This window comes from Notolepis coatsorum, assembly GCF_963971535.1.
Source record: "Notolepis coatsorum genome assembly, chromosome: 8".
NCBI lineage: Eukaryota > Metazoa > Chordata > Actinopteri > Aulopiformes > Paralepididae > Notolepis > Notolepis coatsorum.
Genome location: NC_140172.1, coordinates 142,196,978 through 142,210,239, shown reverse-complemented (window position 1 = coordinate 142,210,239; position 13,262 = coordinate 142,196,978). Strand labels below are relative to the sequence as shown.

The window sequence follows — 13,262 nt, the reverse complement described above, 5'->3', positions numbered from 1 at the left end:
GATACAAAACAGAACCCAGCTGACGTCATCACCCGGGGAATGCCCCTAGATGACCTCACCCGTCGCAATGTCTACAGTGACGGCCCAGCATTCCTAAAGCTCCCGGAAGGAGAGTGGCCCACGCCTATCCCGAGGGAAGCCAGTCAGGAGGAGGCTGAGAATAAGAAGCCTGTGTTCTGTGGATTGAGCACTGTTATCTCCGCAGACCCCAACATAGATGATTGCACTACCATAGAGAGTGCACAACAAAGGACATTCCTGCGGCACCACCCGGAGTGTAAGTCCCCCGCTGAAATGTCAGCAGCTAACTACGAGGAAGCAGAATTGCTTCTACTGCAGCGAGCCCAGAGAGACTCGTTCCCCGATGAATTGGCCTGTCTACAGGGAGGAATGCCCGTCCCATCCGACAGCAGATTAATTCATCTGGCCCCCGAGAGCGACGCTCATACCCTCATCAGAGTGGGTGGTCGCCTACGCAGAACCCCCAACACACTCCTGATGGGGCGGCTAGATCCCGCGTTACCCCAGACAATGTACCGCCCTGAAGAAGCGAACGGCCGACGAATGTGGAGGTACAGCCAAGTATTAGCCGACAAGTTTTGGAGCAGTTTCCTACTGCACTACCTACCGTCTCTACAGACCCGCCAGAAGTGGGTAAAGGAGAGAGACAATTTGACAGAAGGAACAGTCGTCATGATTATTGATCAATCACTGCCCAGAGCTATGTGGCCGGCCGGCCGCGTAAGCAAAGTGATCACCGGTGCCGACGGCAAGGTCCGAGCAGCTGAAGTGCTTGTCCAGGGTCGCACTTACACCCGTCCCGTGGCGAGGCTCATAGAACTGCCCCGACTCCCAGACACAATCGATGATGACCATGACCCTATAACCCTATGACTTTGTGAAGTTGACTGACCCCTACAGCAAACCCTTATGTGTAAATAGGCAACGCGATTAATCTGTCTCTGCTTAACTGATTAGGTCTGGGACCAATCAGGGGGTGGCTGTTGTAAAGGGCCAGATTAAACCGAATATATATATTTATTTGTATATATATATTTAATTGTATTTGTATATTCTCTAATATTCCCTGATATCCCTTGTATATTCCTTGTACAATATGCATTGAATATCCATTCTAGCCTACTGAACATCCCATAATAGTCTCCATTCTACTATTGGTCGAGACCTTGGTGCCAGGCTGCCATACCCCCCAGACCCAGTTCAAACGTACCGCTCAACATGTACGAACAAGTCCTAGTTCCGCGTAGGAATCTGGCTACCGCACCACTAACGGTACTATTTGTTCATAGTGCGTATATATACTGCGCTACTAAAGTAGGACTTCCTTTTTCAGTCCAGTTTCTTACCCTCCAATAGAGTGACAGACGTAAAGCCTCCCCACGACGCCACGTGTGGGAGTAAGGCCAAGTTCGGCCTACCATCGGTATTGAGACATCGTGTATATTAATATTTGAATAGTCATATTTGGCACTATATCGTCGAGTTGGACGTAGTCTATTAAGCTAATAATAGTCTGTTAATATATAGTGCTTCGTACGGTGAGAATACTACCGTAGCCAGCACCCCATCGTTTCGGGCAGAGAACTGGCTGCTTATCCAGGATGGTCGACCCCATGTGAGACTGCATCCGAGGAGCCCCAGAGCCGACGAGCGAGTGGACCTGTATACCGGATTATTCTACCGACGACAGCCCGCCTTCCCAGGCACGGATTATGCTTTGTGTACAGTGATTATTCCATGGATAAAGACCCCCGACACTGCCGTGTGTTGGAACCCCCCCCCCCCTGGAGAGGACGCAAGGTGAGGAGACGCTCTGCAAGACGAGGTCGCTTCACGTCTCTCCCCCGTGGACCGGAGAGAGCCGGCTCACAGAGAGTCCACCTGCTTTCATCTGTGGTCCAAGGATCGCTGGCGCACCGAGCTGCACAACTGTGGGTTCACCCAGGATACCCTTGGCCGGACGAGGCAGCCAGACTCTACCCCCCCCCCCCCTCCTACTCCTGTTGTCTTACAAGCGACCGGATTACCCCCCTTAGTGTATCCAGTCTTATAATCATTAAAGTATCATTGCTGTTATTCCTTAACTATTCCAGGTCGTATATTTACCGCCTGCGCCACCAGAGATTGGACATTCTCTATTGATATACCAACGAATACTCTTTGCCATAAAAGTGCATACTATTTCAATTCATAAATGTAATTAAGTGATTAAGTGCTTGCTCTACAGTCTACACACCATCGCTGTGTAGAAATAAAGACCTATTTCTAATTCGTACATTTGTGTTGGATCCGTTTCATCTACGTGACAGTGTTCATCATAATATATTTATGCCGAGTACTGGGTGGCCGAATATTAAGTACAAAGGTAGTGGTAGTAAGTATCATATCTAGTAATACAGTCAGGGAATTGTACCCCTCAGTTACAATAGTATTGTATATTATATGGTAACTCAGTTACGTCTATTCTGCATTGAACATTGTACATATGTCTATACTGAACACTGTGACCTCATTTTCTACTTCTAAATTACATGCTATACTATGTTATTTGATACTATCTTGTCTAGCACAGTCTCTGGAGCGTAACAGTAAGAAGCATTTTGTATGAAAGTATTCTGTACTTCTGTATGACAACTATTAAAGAAACTTGAAACTAATCGTTTTGGGAAACCGGTGGGCAGTGGCGATACCCAGCCCTCATGGTAACACTTTATAATACAGCCCACGTTGTACAGTGTAGTTACTGTGTACCTTCCTCATTGACGTTTAAAAAGTAAACGAACGACTTCCTCCGTCGTCCTCCAGGTGGCGACAATCGTGGGTCCGGTCACGGTCGTCCCCCTGTTGCTGTTCTCCGGCTTCTTAATCAACTTCCACGCCATTCCCAAATACCTGCAGTGGTGCTCCTACACCTCCTACGTGAGGTAAGGCCACGCTCCTACATCAGTTTGCACGTACCACACTTAAACAGATGTGTCCTTCAGTTATTGGTGTAAAGTTGTGGAATTATCTCCATAGCGAGCTTAAGGGATGTAATAGTGTTTGTCAATTCAAAAAGAATTATAAAAAAATATATATTTAGTCAGTATGAAATTCAAATGTGAATAGTGAGATCAACAGTGAGATCTTTTCTATAGTGAGATATTTTCTTTTCTTGTTTATTATTATTATTATTATTATTATTTTTTATTTTTTTTTGTTTCATCTGTGGATTGTTTGTTTCTTTCTTTGTATATGGTATGAATTCTTATTTTGTGTAAATTAGGTTGTACGCCGACCATCAAGTAATACTTGTTTAGTTTAGGAATGGGGGGCAGGTAACTATAAGAACTATTCTTCCTCCTGCTCCTTTTGCCCATGGTAGAACGTTATTTATTATTTTGTATGAAAACTGCTGTCTTAAATACTTCGAAGCTTCGAAGCTTCGTTCGATGGCACAAGCTTCGAACATAAAAAAAAATATTTTTTGCCTCCAAAATCTTGCGCCTCCATTCCAATGAAACGAAAGTAAGCGGCGCCTCGACTCCACCTCTCTACAACAAGCACGTGGAGATTATCTGTGTTGAAAACAACAAGGACATGTGCAGCAGACATGTCGACAAAGATGTCATCAGACGTGTGGTTATACTTTAAAATATGCAAAGACAATGCCCAAAAAGCCGAGTGCCAGATATGCCAGAAGAAAATGGCATATCACAACTCTACAACAACTTTCAAGTCAAGTCAAGAGTTTTATTTGTCACGGCATACAAGTATACAATGAAATGCGGGTGATCTTGCCCGCAACGATGTGTAATACAGTGGTACAACATATAATAGAATCCAATAAAAAACAACAACATTGTGCAATAAACAGGTAACAGGTAACATGGTGGGACATCTCGGTATCTGTACATAGTTATTTACAGAGCATATAGGACATGCTAGGTAGATTTGGTAGTGCAATACCCTGTTACTGTTGTTATACTATTTTTAAAGTGACCTTTCCTTTTTGGCCATAAGTGTGGGCCAGTGGAGGCTGCTGACCAAATTTTTAGGTGAAGCACAAATTATTATATTATATTATATATTAAATTATATTTTTAAAACATCCCCCACTGTGTGTCAGTGGTCAGTGGACACAGATGAAAACATATTAACATTAGGTGACAGCGCACCTGACCAGATGAAATCATATTAGGTGACAGCCCACCTGACCAGATCAAAACATATTAGGTGACAGCGCACCTGATCAGATCAAAACATTTTAGGTGACAGCGCACCTGATCAGATCAAAACATTTTAGGTGACAGCGCACCTGATCAGATCAAAACATTTTAGGTGACAGCGCACCTGACCAGATCAAAACATATTAGGTGAAGGTGACAAGGAAGCCACAGACTCATACCCCCCCGACACTCAACTAACCGCCTCGGACAGTCCTTCATACCAGTGGCCATCAGGCTCCACAACAGTGGGCAGCAACTGCTGCCAGACATCGACCTGGGACTTATAGGAACCCAAGGAGGACAACTTACACTACCTTAGGCATACTGCACCTTATGTGGATACTGTGATACTGTGAATAATGAATAATGTATATTTCAGTTAGTTAGATAGTAAATTATAACACTACCTTATGCATACTGCACCTTATGTGACACTGTGAAAATATATTTCAGTTAGTTAGATAGTAAATTATATTGACCTATTTGTTTACACTGCTTGTGTTGTTTTCACTACCTGTACCCCCCCCCCCCCCTTCCCCCATGCTGCTATGATGCCTGAATTTCCCCAAGGGGATCAATAAAGGAATATCTTATCTTATCTTAAAAGGAAAGATGAAATTCCCTACCTGGGTTCCATCCTATAGAGGCAAATCATTCCTGTGACAAAATGGGATCCAATGTAATAAAACTAAGTCAACCAACGAACTAGATTCTTGTACCGGATCTCCTCTCTGGTAAACAAGAATACCTTGAAGACTCTAACAGGAGCACTCATTCAAGGGTACTACGACTATGCTTGCACCTCATGGTACCAAAGCACCTCAAAGGCACTAAAAACAAGATTACAAACATCACAAAACAAACTGGTCAGACTACTGCTTGACCTTACTCCTAAAACCCACCTCACCCCTGCCCACTTTGACAACCTAGGATGGCTTAGAGTAGACGACAGAGTACAGCAACTTGCCTGGTCTACAAGATACACTACACCACTAAGATACCCATGTGCATGTCGAAATACTTCCCAAAGGTCAGTGAATACCACGACCACAACACCAGAGGGAGTTCCACAAATCATGTTCAACCCAGATAAAATAATTGAAAAAGTTAAAAAAAAAAAAAAATTAATAAAAAAAAAAAGTCATAACTTAGAAATGAGATTGCATAGGTCTATGAGTCGATATCGCAATTCTGTTTTGATTAATTGCCCAGCCCTACAGTGTGTACAGTAAGTTAGCTTGGTGATTATCATTGTGATGTAGGCTAAGCTGACTAGCTACTGTTAGCATACAAGCTTTTACAAACACTAGCCTACTTACTTTTTCATCCACAACGTTTTTTCTGATCCAGATGCATAAGTCCACTTCTTCATGTTGCTCAGTTGCTGGTTTATACTTCGGTCCTAATGTTGGCGCAAAGTTTAATTTAGCCTGACTTTACTTGTTATAGCTGTACAGCTTACTTCTACTAAACAACAACTAAACTACTTCCTTGCTCTTTCAAACAGTCAAAATGGGTCCATCTGCAGGGTCGGAGGTTAGGTTTAGCTCTGGCCAATCTCAAGTTTCTCAAGTTTCTTTATTAGTTGTCATACAGAAGTACAGAATACTTTTATACAAAATGCTTATTTCTGTTACATTTTGTATAAAAGTATTCTGTACTTCTGTATGACAACTAATAAAGAAACTTGAGAAACTTGAGATTGGCCAGAGCTAAACCTAACCTGCAGATGGACCCGTTTTGACTTTGCAATGCAGCAATCTCTGATTGGATTTGCAAGGCTGCCAATCATATTCAACCTCCATGTATTGGATGGCAAGGGCTGTCAATCATTCAATCCTCCATTCAATGGCAAGAATTTAACTGCACAGACCGTGCTTAGACGAAGTTAATAGCCTATTTCGATTGGCTGTTATTTATTATTTATATAACATTGGGTCACACCTGTGAAGTTTTCTTCACGAATAATTACTGCAGTCATTACTGCAGTGCAGGCCTGCTCAGAGCTGTCAATTTTGGCCATTTTTTAAAAAGAAAAAATTCACTGGCATTTTTTTTACAGAGGAAAACTTTTGAATATAAAATAATAATAATTAAAAAAAATGTTTTATATATATATAAATAAAATAAATGTATATATATATGTAAATGAATAATAATTATGAATTATGAGTGAATTTGTGTTTCACGTGTTGTCATAGAGAAACCTCCACTGGTGTGGGCGTGTGCGGCACGAGTGTGTGCCTGCTCATGTTAAAGTGGCTGCTAGTGTGTGAGCGTGCACAGCGTGCGTGTCGTGTGTGTGCTCATGTGTGCTTGTGTGTGGATAGTTCAGTGTTCTGTGGCACTCAGTGTTCATTGTTCAAGGCTCTGATGGCCTGGGGGAAGAAGCTGAGCCGAAGCCTCTCTGTCGTAGTAGCTGGGGTTCGCAGGCGTCTGCCTGACCTCAGCAGCTGGAACAGGCTGTTATTGGGGTGGTGGGGGTCTTTCAGTGATTTGACTTTGTCAAATCACCTAAAAAACCTAAGTATCGTTGTACACGACGGCGACGCCACACAAAACATTAATAAGGCTATGCCTATGCTGCTATGACTAATGTGTTACCAAGTTGGCTAATTTAATTGTAATCATCTGCTTTTGTAGGTGCATTGTCTGATATAATTATAAATTATAAATTAAATATAATATAATTGTTTGCTTGATAGACGAAGGTTGCAACATAATTATGTAATGTCATGTCGTTGGCTGTGAGAGCAGCCCCACTGCACCCAGGCAGCGCAGCCGAGTGAAACCTTGTTGGCTGCATCACAGTCACAAAAGGGGCTACTTAATTAATTAATCCAATCCACTTTATTTATAGAGCACATTTAAAAACAACAAAGTTGACCAAAGCTCGGCCCCGAAGCTTCGATTGCCAAAAAAAGCTTCGAAGGTCAGCCCTAATTGTATTGCTTCCATGTGGCAAATACAACTCTGAATAAAAAAAATAATCTAAAAGATAAGATATTCCTTTATTGATCCCCTTGGGTAAATTCAGGCATCATAGCAGCATGGGGGAGGGGAGGTACAGGTAGTAGAAGACATGGTACAGGTCATGGAATTATAGTACAGTGGAGAAGTAGAAATAGAAATAGAATAAAAAGGCAGTGTAAACAATATACAATATAATTAACTCTGGACATGCGCATATGGGCAACAAGGTGCGAGATGAGGGTATGTATGCCCTCTCAGTTATTCATCCTGAAGGAAATTTGGCACTACAAATCGCTCACAGAATGGTAAACATTTAGGTAGACAAGAACAAAAGTCACGAATAAAAATAAACCTACGAATAAAATACGGTCCGGGATATGCATTTCCTATGTTACATTCTAATATAAAATATACAGTAAATAATATACAGAAATATACAGTAAGTGTCAAATTGTACAATGTCGGTTTAAAAGTAAAAGTCCAGGGCCCTCATTCATCAACGTGTTCTACGCACAGATCTGTGCTTACCCTGTGCGTACGATCATTTCTAAGCAAAGAGTGGGATTCATCAATTTCGATTTGAACTTGACTCCGTGCTTACATCTACGCACAGGTCGGACCTGGCGTACCTCGCGCCCCGTGGTAGAATATCGTTACTACGCATAAGCACTCCTCAGTCCTGCATTAGTTTCAAGGCGGAAATAAGCTTCCGTACATTAGTGTTCAACTTCTGTATGACCCGTAATTCATTATAGTTCATTGTAAAATAGCGACAGTAGTGTAATTATAACGGGCTCACACGCGAACAAGAGGTTGGCCTGCTTGTTTGGCACGGGGGGTCAGACGCAAAACACCAACCTCCAAACACGATTAGATATTGTTTCGAATAAAAAGCAAATTATTTTGTGTGTCATGTTTCCAAATAAGATTGGTCACGAAATGCTTTCTACTTCAATTTGTTGGTTAGAATAGATGACCTCCGTTGAAACTTCACTGAGACTAACAGTCTATTTGTGAGCTCCCGCACAGATGTGATGATAATAATAATAATAACAATAATAATAATAGCTTCATTTTATATAGCGCCTTTCAAGAGACCCAAGGTCGCTTTACATAGATAGGGGGGGGGGGATAACAAAGTAACAAACATACAGACACACAACATATATATATGATGATGGAATTCATTCAAGATCCTCTCCACCCTCGGGTCTTTGCCACCGCGGCACGGTCCATCGTGATATTGGAGATGGATCGACCAATAGACTGTTACTGTAGCTGTCAAAGCTCCATCACAAATGCAGTTATGTGAATAGAAAGGGATTCCACTCAGTCAATGTTGCGATGCGCATTTGCCTGATACATGTTATTGCTGGATGCCGGGAGGAAGGCGATGCTGAATGTTTTCAATTCATTAAATAAAACGGATACTTTTTGCAAGGGTTTACTGACTGTCATACAAATGATCAACCAACTACATACTGTAACTTTTCATTGCACGTTCTTATTTACATTGTGGCAACAGCCTTGTGAGTTCCCGCAGTGACCCGCACACAGACATGATGGAATTCAAGTTCATGTTTGTATTGATCACATATAGGCAGGCTACACATGGCGTATAGGCTACATCATACATGGCAGTAAGATTCATTGTTCTTGTATAGCTCTCGTATTATTGTTTATGTAGGCTACCCAATACTGACATCAAAATGGATTGTAGTATGCCTCTAGAAATCATATGCAGCAGGTAGAAAATTGACGGGAGATCCATCGCGATTTGGAATCAAATTGAGGAGAACTTTAATCCCTGGGTATTAATCAAACAACACGGGAAAAGGCAGTCATATTCCAGCGCAGTCTTTATTAGCCGACAACAAAATAGATGCCTCTAAAAATCATATAGCCAATCGAACACAAAGGCATTCATATTACAGCACGGTTATAATGACACACAACCAACGCCAAACAGTGGTCAACGAACGGTCTTTATTAGTATTTTGAGCTGTCCAGGCAGAATTGCAGCAATGGTCTTAGGGAGCCGTTGATATCTGACATCACCGTTTACAAATCCGCCTTTTATTTATCCCATAATACGCGATAGTGTCTTCTTGGTTCGACAGCAGTGAATTCTCCGTGGAGTTTCTCAGAGTACCGCTCGGGTCAGTCCATTATTTCACATCCCATGGGGGGTGTTTCCTCACTTTCATGACCATATATGGATAATCATGCACGAGCATTGACGGTAGAACAAAGTTCTACGGAGGAGCGTAGAGCCTGCGTACGCACCGTGTGATGAATCCCGACTTCCCTGTGCGTACACTAGTTCTACATTCCGTGCTTACGTGTGGAAATAGAACATATTCTACGTCCAGGGCCCTCATTCATCAACGTGTCTTACGCACACAGATATGTGCTTAACCTGTGCGTATGACCATTTCTAAGCAAGGAGTGGGATTCATCAATTTCAACTTGAACTTGACTTTGTGCTTATGTGTACGCACAGCTCGGAGCACACTTAGCTGACGCCCAGTGGTAGAACATCGTTACTACGGCATAAGCGCTCCTCAGTTCTGCATTAGTTTCAAGGCGGAAATAAGCTTCCGTGCATTAGTGTTCAACTTCTGTATGACCCGTAATTCATTATAGTTCATTATAAAATAGCGACAGTAGTGTAATTATAACGGGCTCACACGTGAACAAGAGGTTGGCCTGCTTGTTTGGCACGGGGGGGCAGCGCAAAACACCAACCTCCAAACGCGATTAAATATTGTTTCAAATAAAAAGCTAATTATTTTGTGTTTCATGTTTCCAAATAAGATTGGTCACGAAATGCTTTCTACTTCAATTTGTTGGTTAGAATAGATGACCTCTGTTGAAACTTCACTGAGACTAACAGTCTATTTGTGAGCTCCCGCTCAGATGTGATAATAATAACAATAATAATAATAGCTTCATTTTATATAGCGCCTTTCAAGAGACCCAAGGTCTCTTTACATAGATAGGGGGGGGGGAATAACAAAGTAACAAACATAGTGGACAGACACACAATATATAAATATGATGATGGAATTCATTCAAGATCCTCTCCACCCTCGGGTCTTTGCCACCGGCACGGTCCATCGTGATATTGGAGATGGATCGAGCAATAGACTGTTACTGTAGCTGTCAAAGCTCCATCACAAATGCAGTTATGTGAATAGAAAGGGATTCCACTAAGTCAATGTTGCGATGCGCATTTGCCTGATACATGTTGTTGCTGGATGCCGGGAGGAAGGCGATGCTGAATGTTTTCAATTCATTAAATAAAACGGATACTTTTTGCAAGGGTTTACTGACTGTCATACAAATGATCAACCAACTACATACTGTAACTTTTCAGTGCACGTTCTTATTTACATTGTGGCAACAGCCTTGTGAGTTCCCGCAGTGACCCGCACACAGACATGATGGAATTCAAGTTCATGTTTGTATTGATCACATATAGGCAGGCTACACATGGCGTATAGGCTACATCATACATGGCAGTAAGATTCATTGTTCTTGTATAGCTCTCGTATTATTGTTTATGTAGGCTACCCAATACTGACATCAAAATGGATTGTAGTATGCCTCTAGAAATCATATGCAGCAGGTAGAAAATTGACGGGAGATCCATCGCGATTTGGAATCAAATTGAGGAGAACTTTAATCCCTGGGTATTAATCAAACAACACGGGAAAAGGCAGTCATATTCCAGCGCAGTCTTTATTAGCCGACAACAAAATAGATGCCTCTAAAAATCATATAGCCAATCGAACACAAAGGCATTCATATTACAGCACGGTTATAATGACACACAACCAACGCCAAACAGTGGTCAACGAACGGTCTTTATTAGTATTTTGAGCTGTCCAGGCAGAATTGCAGCAATGGTCTTAGGGAGCCGTTGATATCTGACATCACCGTTTACAAATCCGCCTTTTATTTATCCCATAATACGCGATAGTGTCTTCTTGGTTCGACAGCAGTGAATTCTCCGTGGAGTTTCTCAGAGTACCGCTCGGGTCAGTCCATTATTTCACATCCCATGGGGGGTGTTTCCTCACTTTCATGACCATATATGGATAATCATGCACGAGCATTGACGGTAGAACAAAGTTCTACGGAGGAGCGTAGAGCCTGCGTACGCACCGTGTGATGAATCCCGACTTCCCTGTGCGTACACTAGTTCTACATTCCGTGCTTACGTGTGGAAATAGAACATATTCTACGTCCAGGGCCCTCATTCATCAACGTGTCTTACGCACACAGATATGTGCTTAACCTGTGCGTATGACCATTTCTAAGCAAGGAGTGGGATTCATCAATTTCAACTTGAACTTGACTTTGTGCTTATGTGTACGCACAGCTCGGAGCACACTTAGCTGACGCCCAGTGGTAGAACATCGTTACTACGGCATAAGCGCTCCTCAGTTCTGCATTAGTTTCAAGGCGGAAATAAGCTTCCGTGCATTAGTGTTCAACTTCTGTATGACCCGTAATTCATTATAGTTCATTATAAAATAGCGACAGTAGTGTAATTATAACGGGCTCACACGTGAACAAGAGGTTGGCCTGCTTGTTTGGCACGGGGGGGCAGCGCAAAACACCAACCTCCAAACGCGATTAAATATTGTTTCAAATAAAAAGCTAATTATTTTGTGTTTCATGTTTCCAAATAAGATTGGTCACGAAATGCTTTCTACTTCAATTTGTTGGTTAGAATAGATGACCTCTGTTGAAACTTCACTGAGACTAACAGTCTATTTGTGAGCTCCCGCTCAGATGTGATAATAATAACAATAATAATAATAGCTTCATTTTATATAGCGCCTTTCAAGAGACCCAAGGTCTCTTTACATAGATAGGGGGGGGGGAATAACAAAGTAACAAACATAGTGGACAGACACACAATATATAAATATGATGATGGAATTCATTCAAGATCCTCTCCACCCTCGGGTCTTTGCCACCGGCACGGTCCATCGTGATATTGGAGATGGATCGAGCAATAGACTGTTACTGTAGCTGTCAAAGCTCCATCACAAATGCAGTTATGTGAATAGAAAGGGATTCCACTAAGTCAATGTTGCGATGCGCATTTGCCTGATACATGTTGTTGCTGCATGCCGGGAGGCAGGGGCGGACCTTCCTACAGGCGATATAGGCGGTCGCCTAGAGCGCCACCCAGAGGGGGGCGCCAAAAAAAAAAAAAAAAAAAAATTTTTTTTTTTTTTTTCTCTGTGCAGTTTTGGCGACCCCCTCTATATCGGCAACCATTATAAAAAAAATTCTAACATAAGGGAAAATGAGCCAAAAATCTAAAACGGTCGGTCGGTCTGAGCCTCAGCTTTAGGTGTTCACAGTCAGAACATGCTAGAGCGCTGTGCATTGATGGGTATCGGTCAAGTGTTTATAGAATTGAGCATTGAGGAAAGAAAGACTAACGTTAGAGAACTATGAAGAGGCAAAAGCCATAAAAAAAAAAAAAAAAAAAAAAATACAAAAAAAATACAAAACCAACTACATACTGTAACTTTTCAGTGCACGTTCTTATTTACATTGTGACAACAGCCTTGTGAGTTCCCGCAGTGACCCACACACAGACATGATGGAATTCAAGTTCATGTTTGTATTGATCACATATAGGCAGGCTACACATGGCGTATCTGCTACATCATACATGGCAGTAAGATTCATTGTTCTTGTATATGCTCTCGTATTATTGTTTATATAGGCTACCCAATACTGACATCAAAATAGATTGTAGTATGCCTCTAGAAATCATATGCAGCAGGTAGAAAATTGACGGAAAATCCATCGCGATTTGGAATAAAATTGAGGAGAACTTTAATCCCTGGGTATTAATCAAACAACACGGGAAAAGGCAGTCATATTCCAGCACGGTCTTTATTAGTGTTTGCGCTGCCCAGGCAGCAATGGTTAATAGATATCATATCCGACATCACCGTACGTGTGTACACGTCTGTCAGCCTGTCTCAGGCTTAGTCCATTTTTCCACATTTCATGGGGGTATTCCAT

The 13,262-nt window shown here is 42.0% G+C and overlaps 1 pseudogene across 1 annotated transcript in view; it reads left to right on the top strand.

The window, feature by feature from the left end:
* The window catches only part of LOC311233616 (ATP-binding cassette sub-family G member 4-like), a 126,442-nt pseudogene that overhangs the window by 69,330 nt on the left and 43,850 nt on the right, over positions 1 to 13,262 (top strand). Inside the window, exon 13 of the transcript in view lies at positions 2,827 to 2,945. The product of the transcript in view is annotated as an ATP-binding cassette sub-family G member 4-like (transcript). The remainder of the gene's footprint in view (positions 1 to 2,826; positions 2,946 to 13,262) is intronic.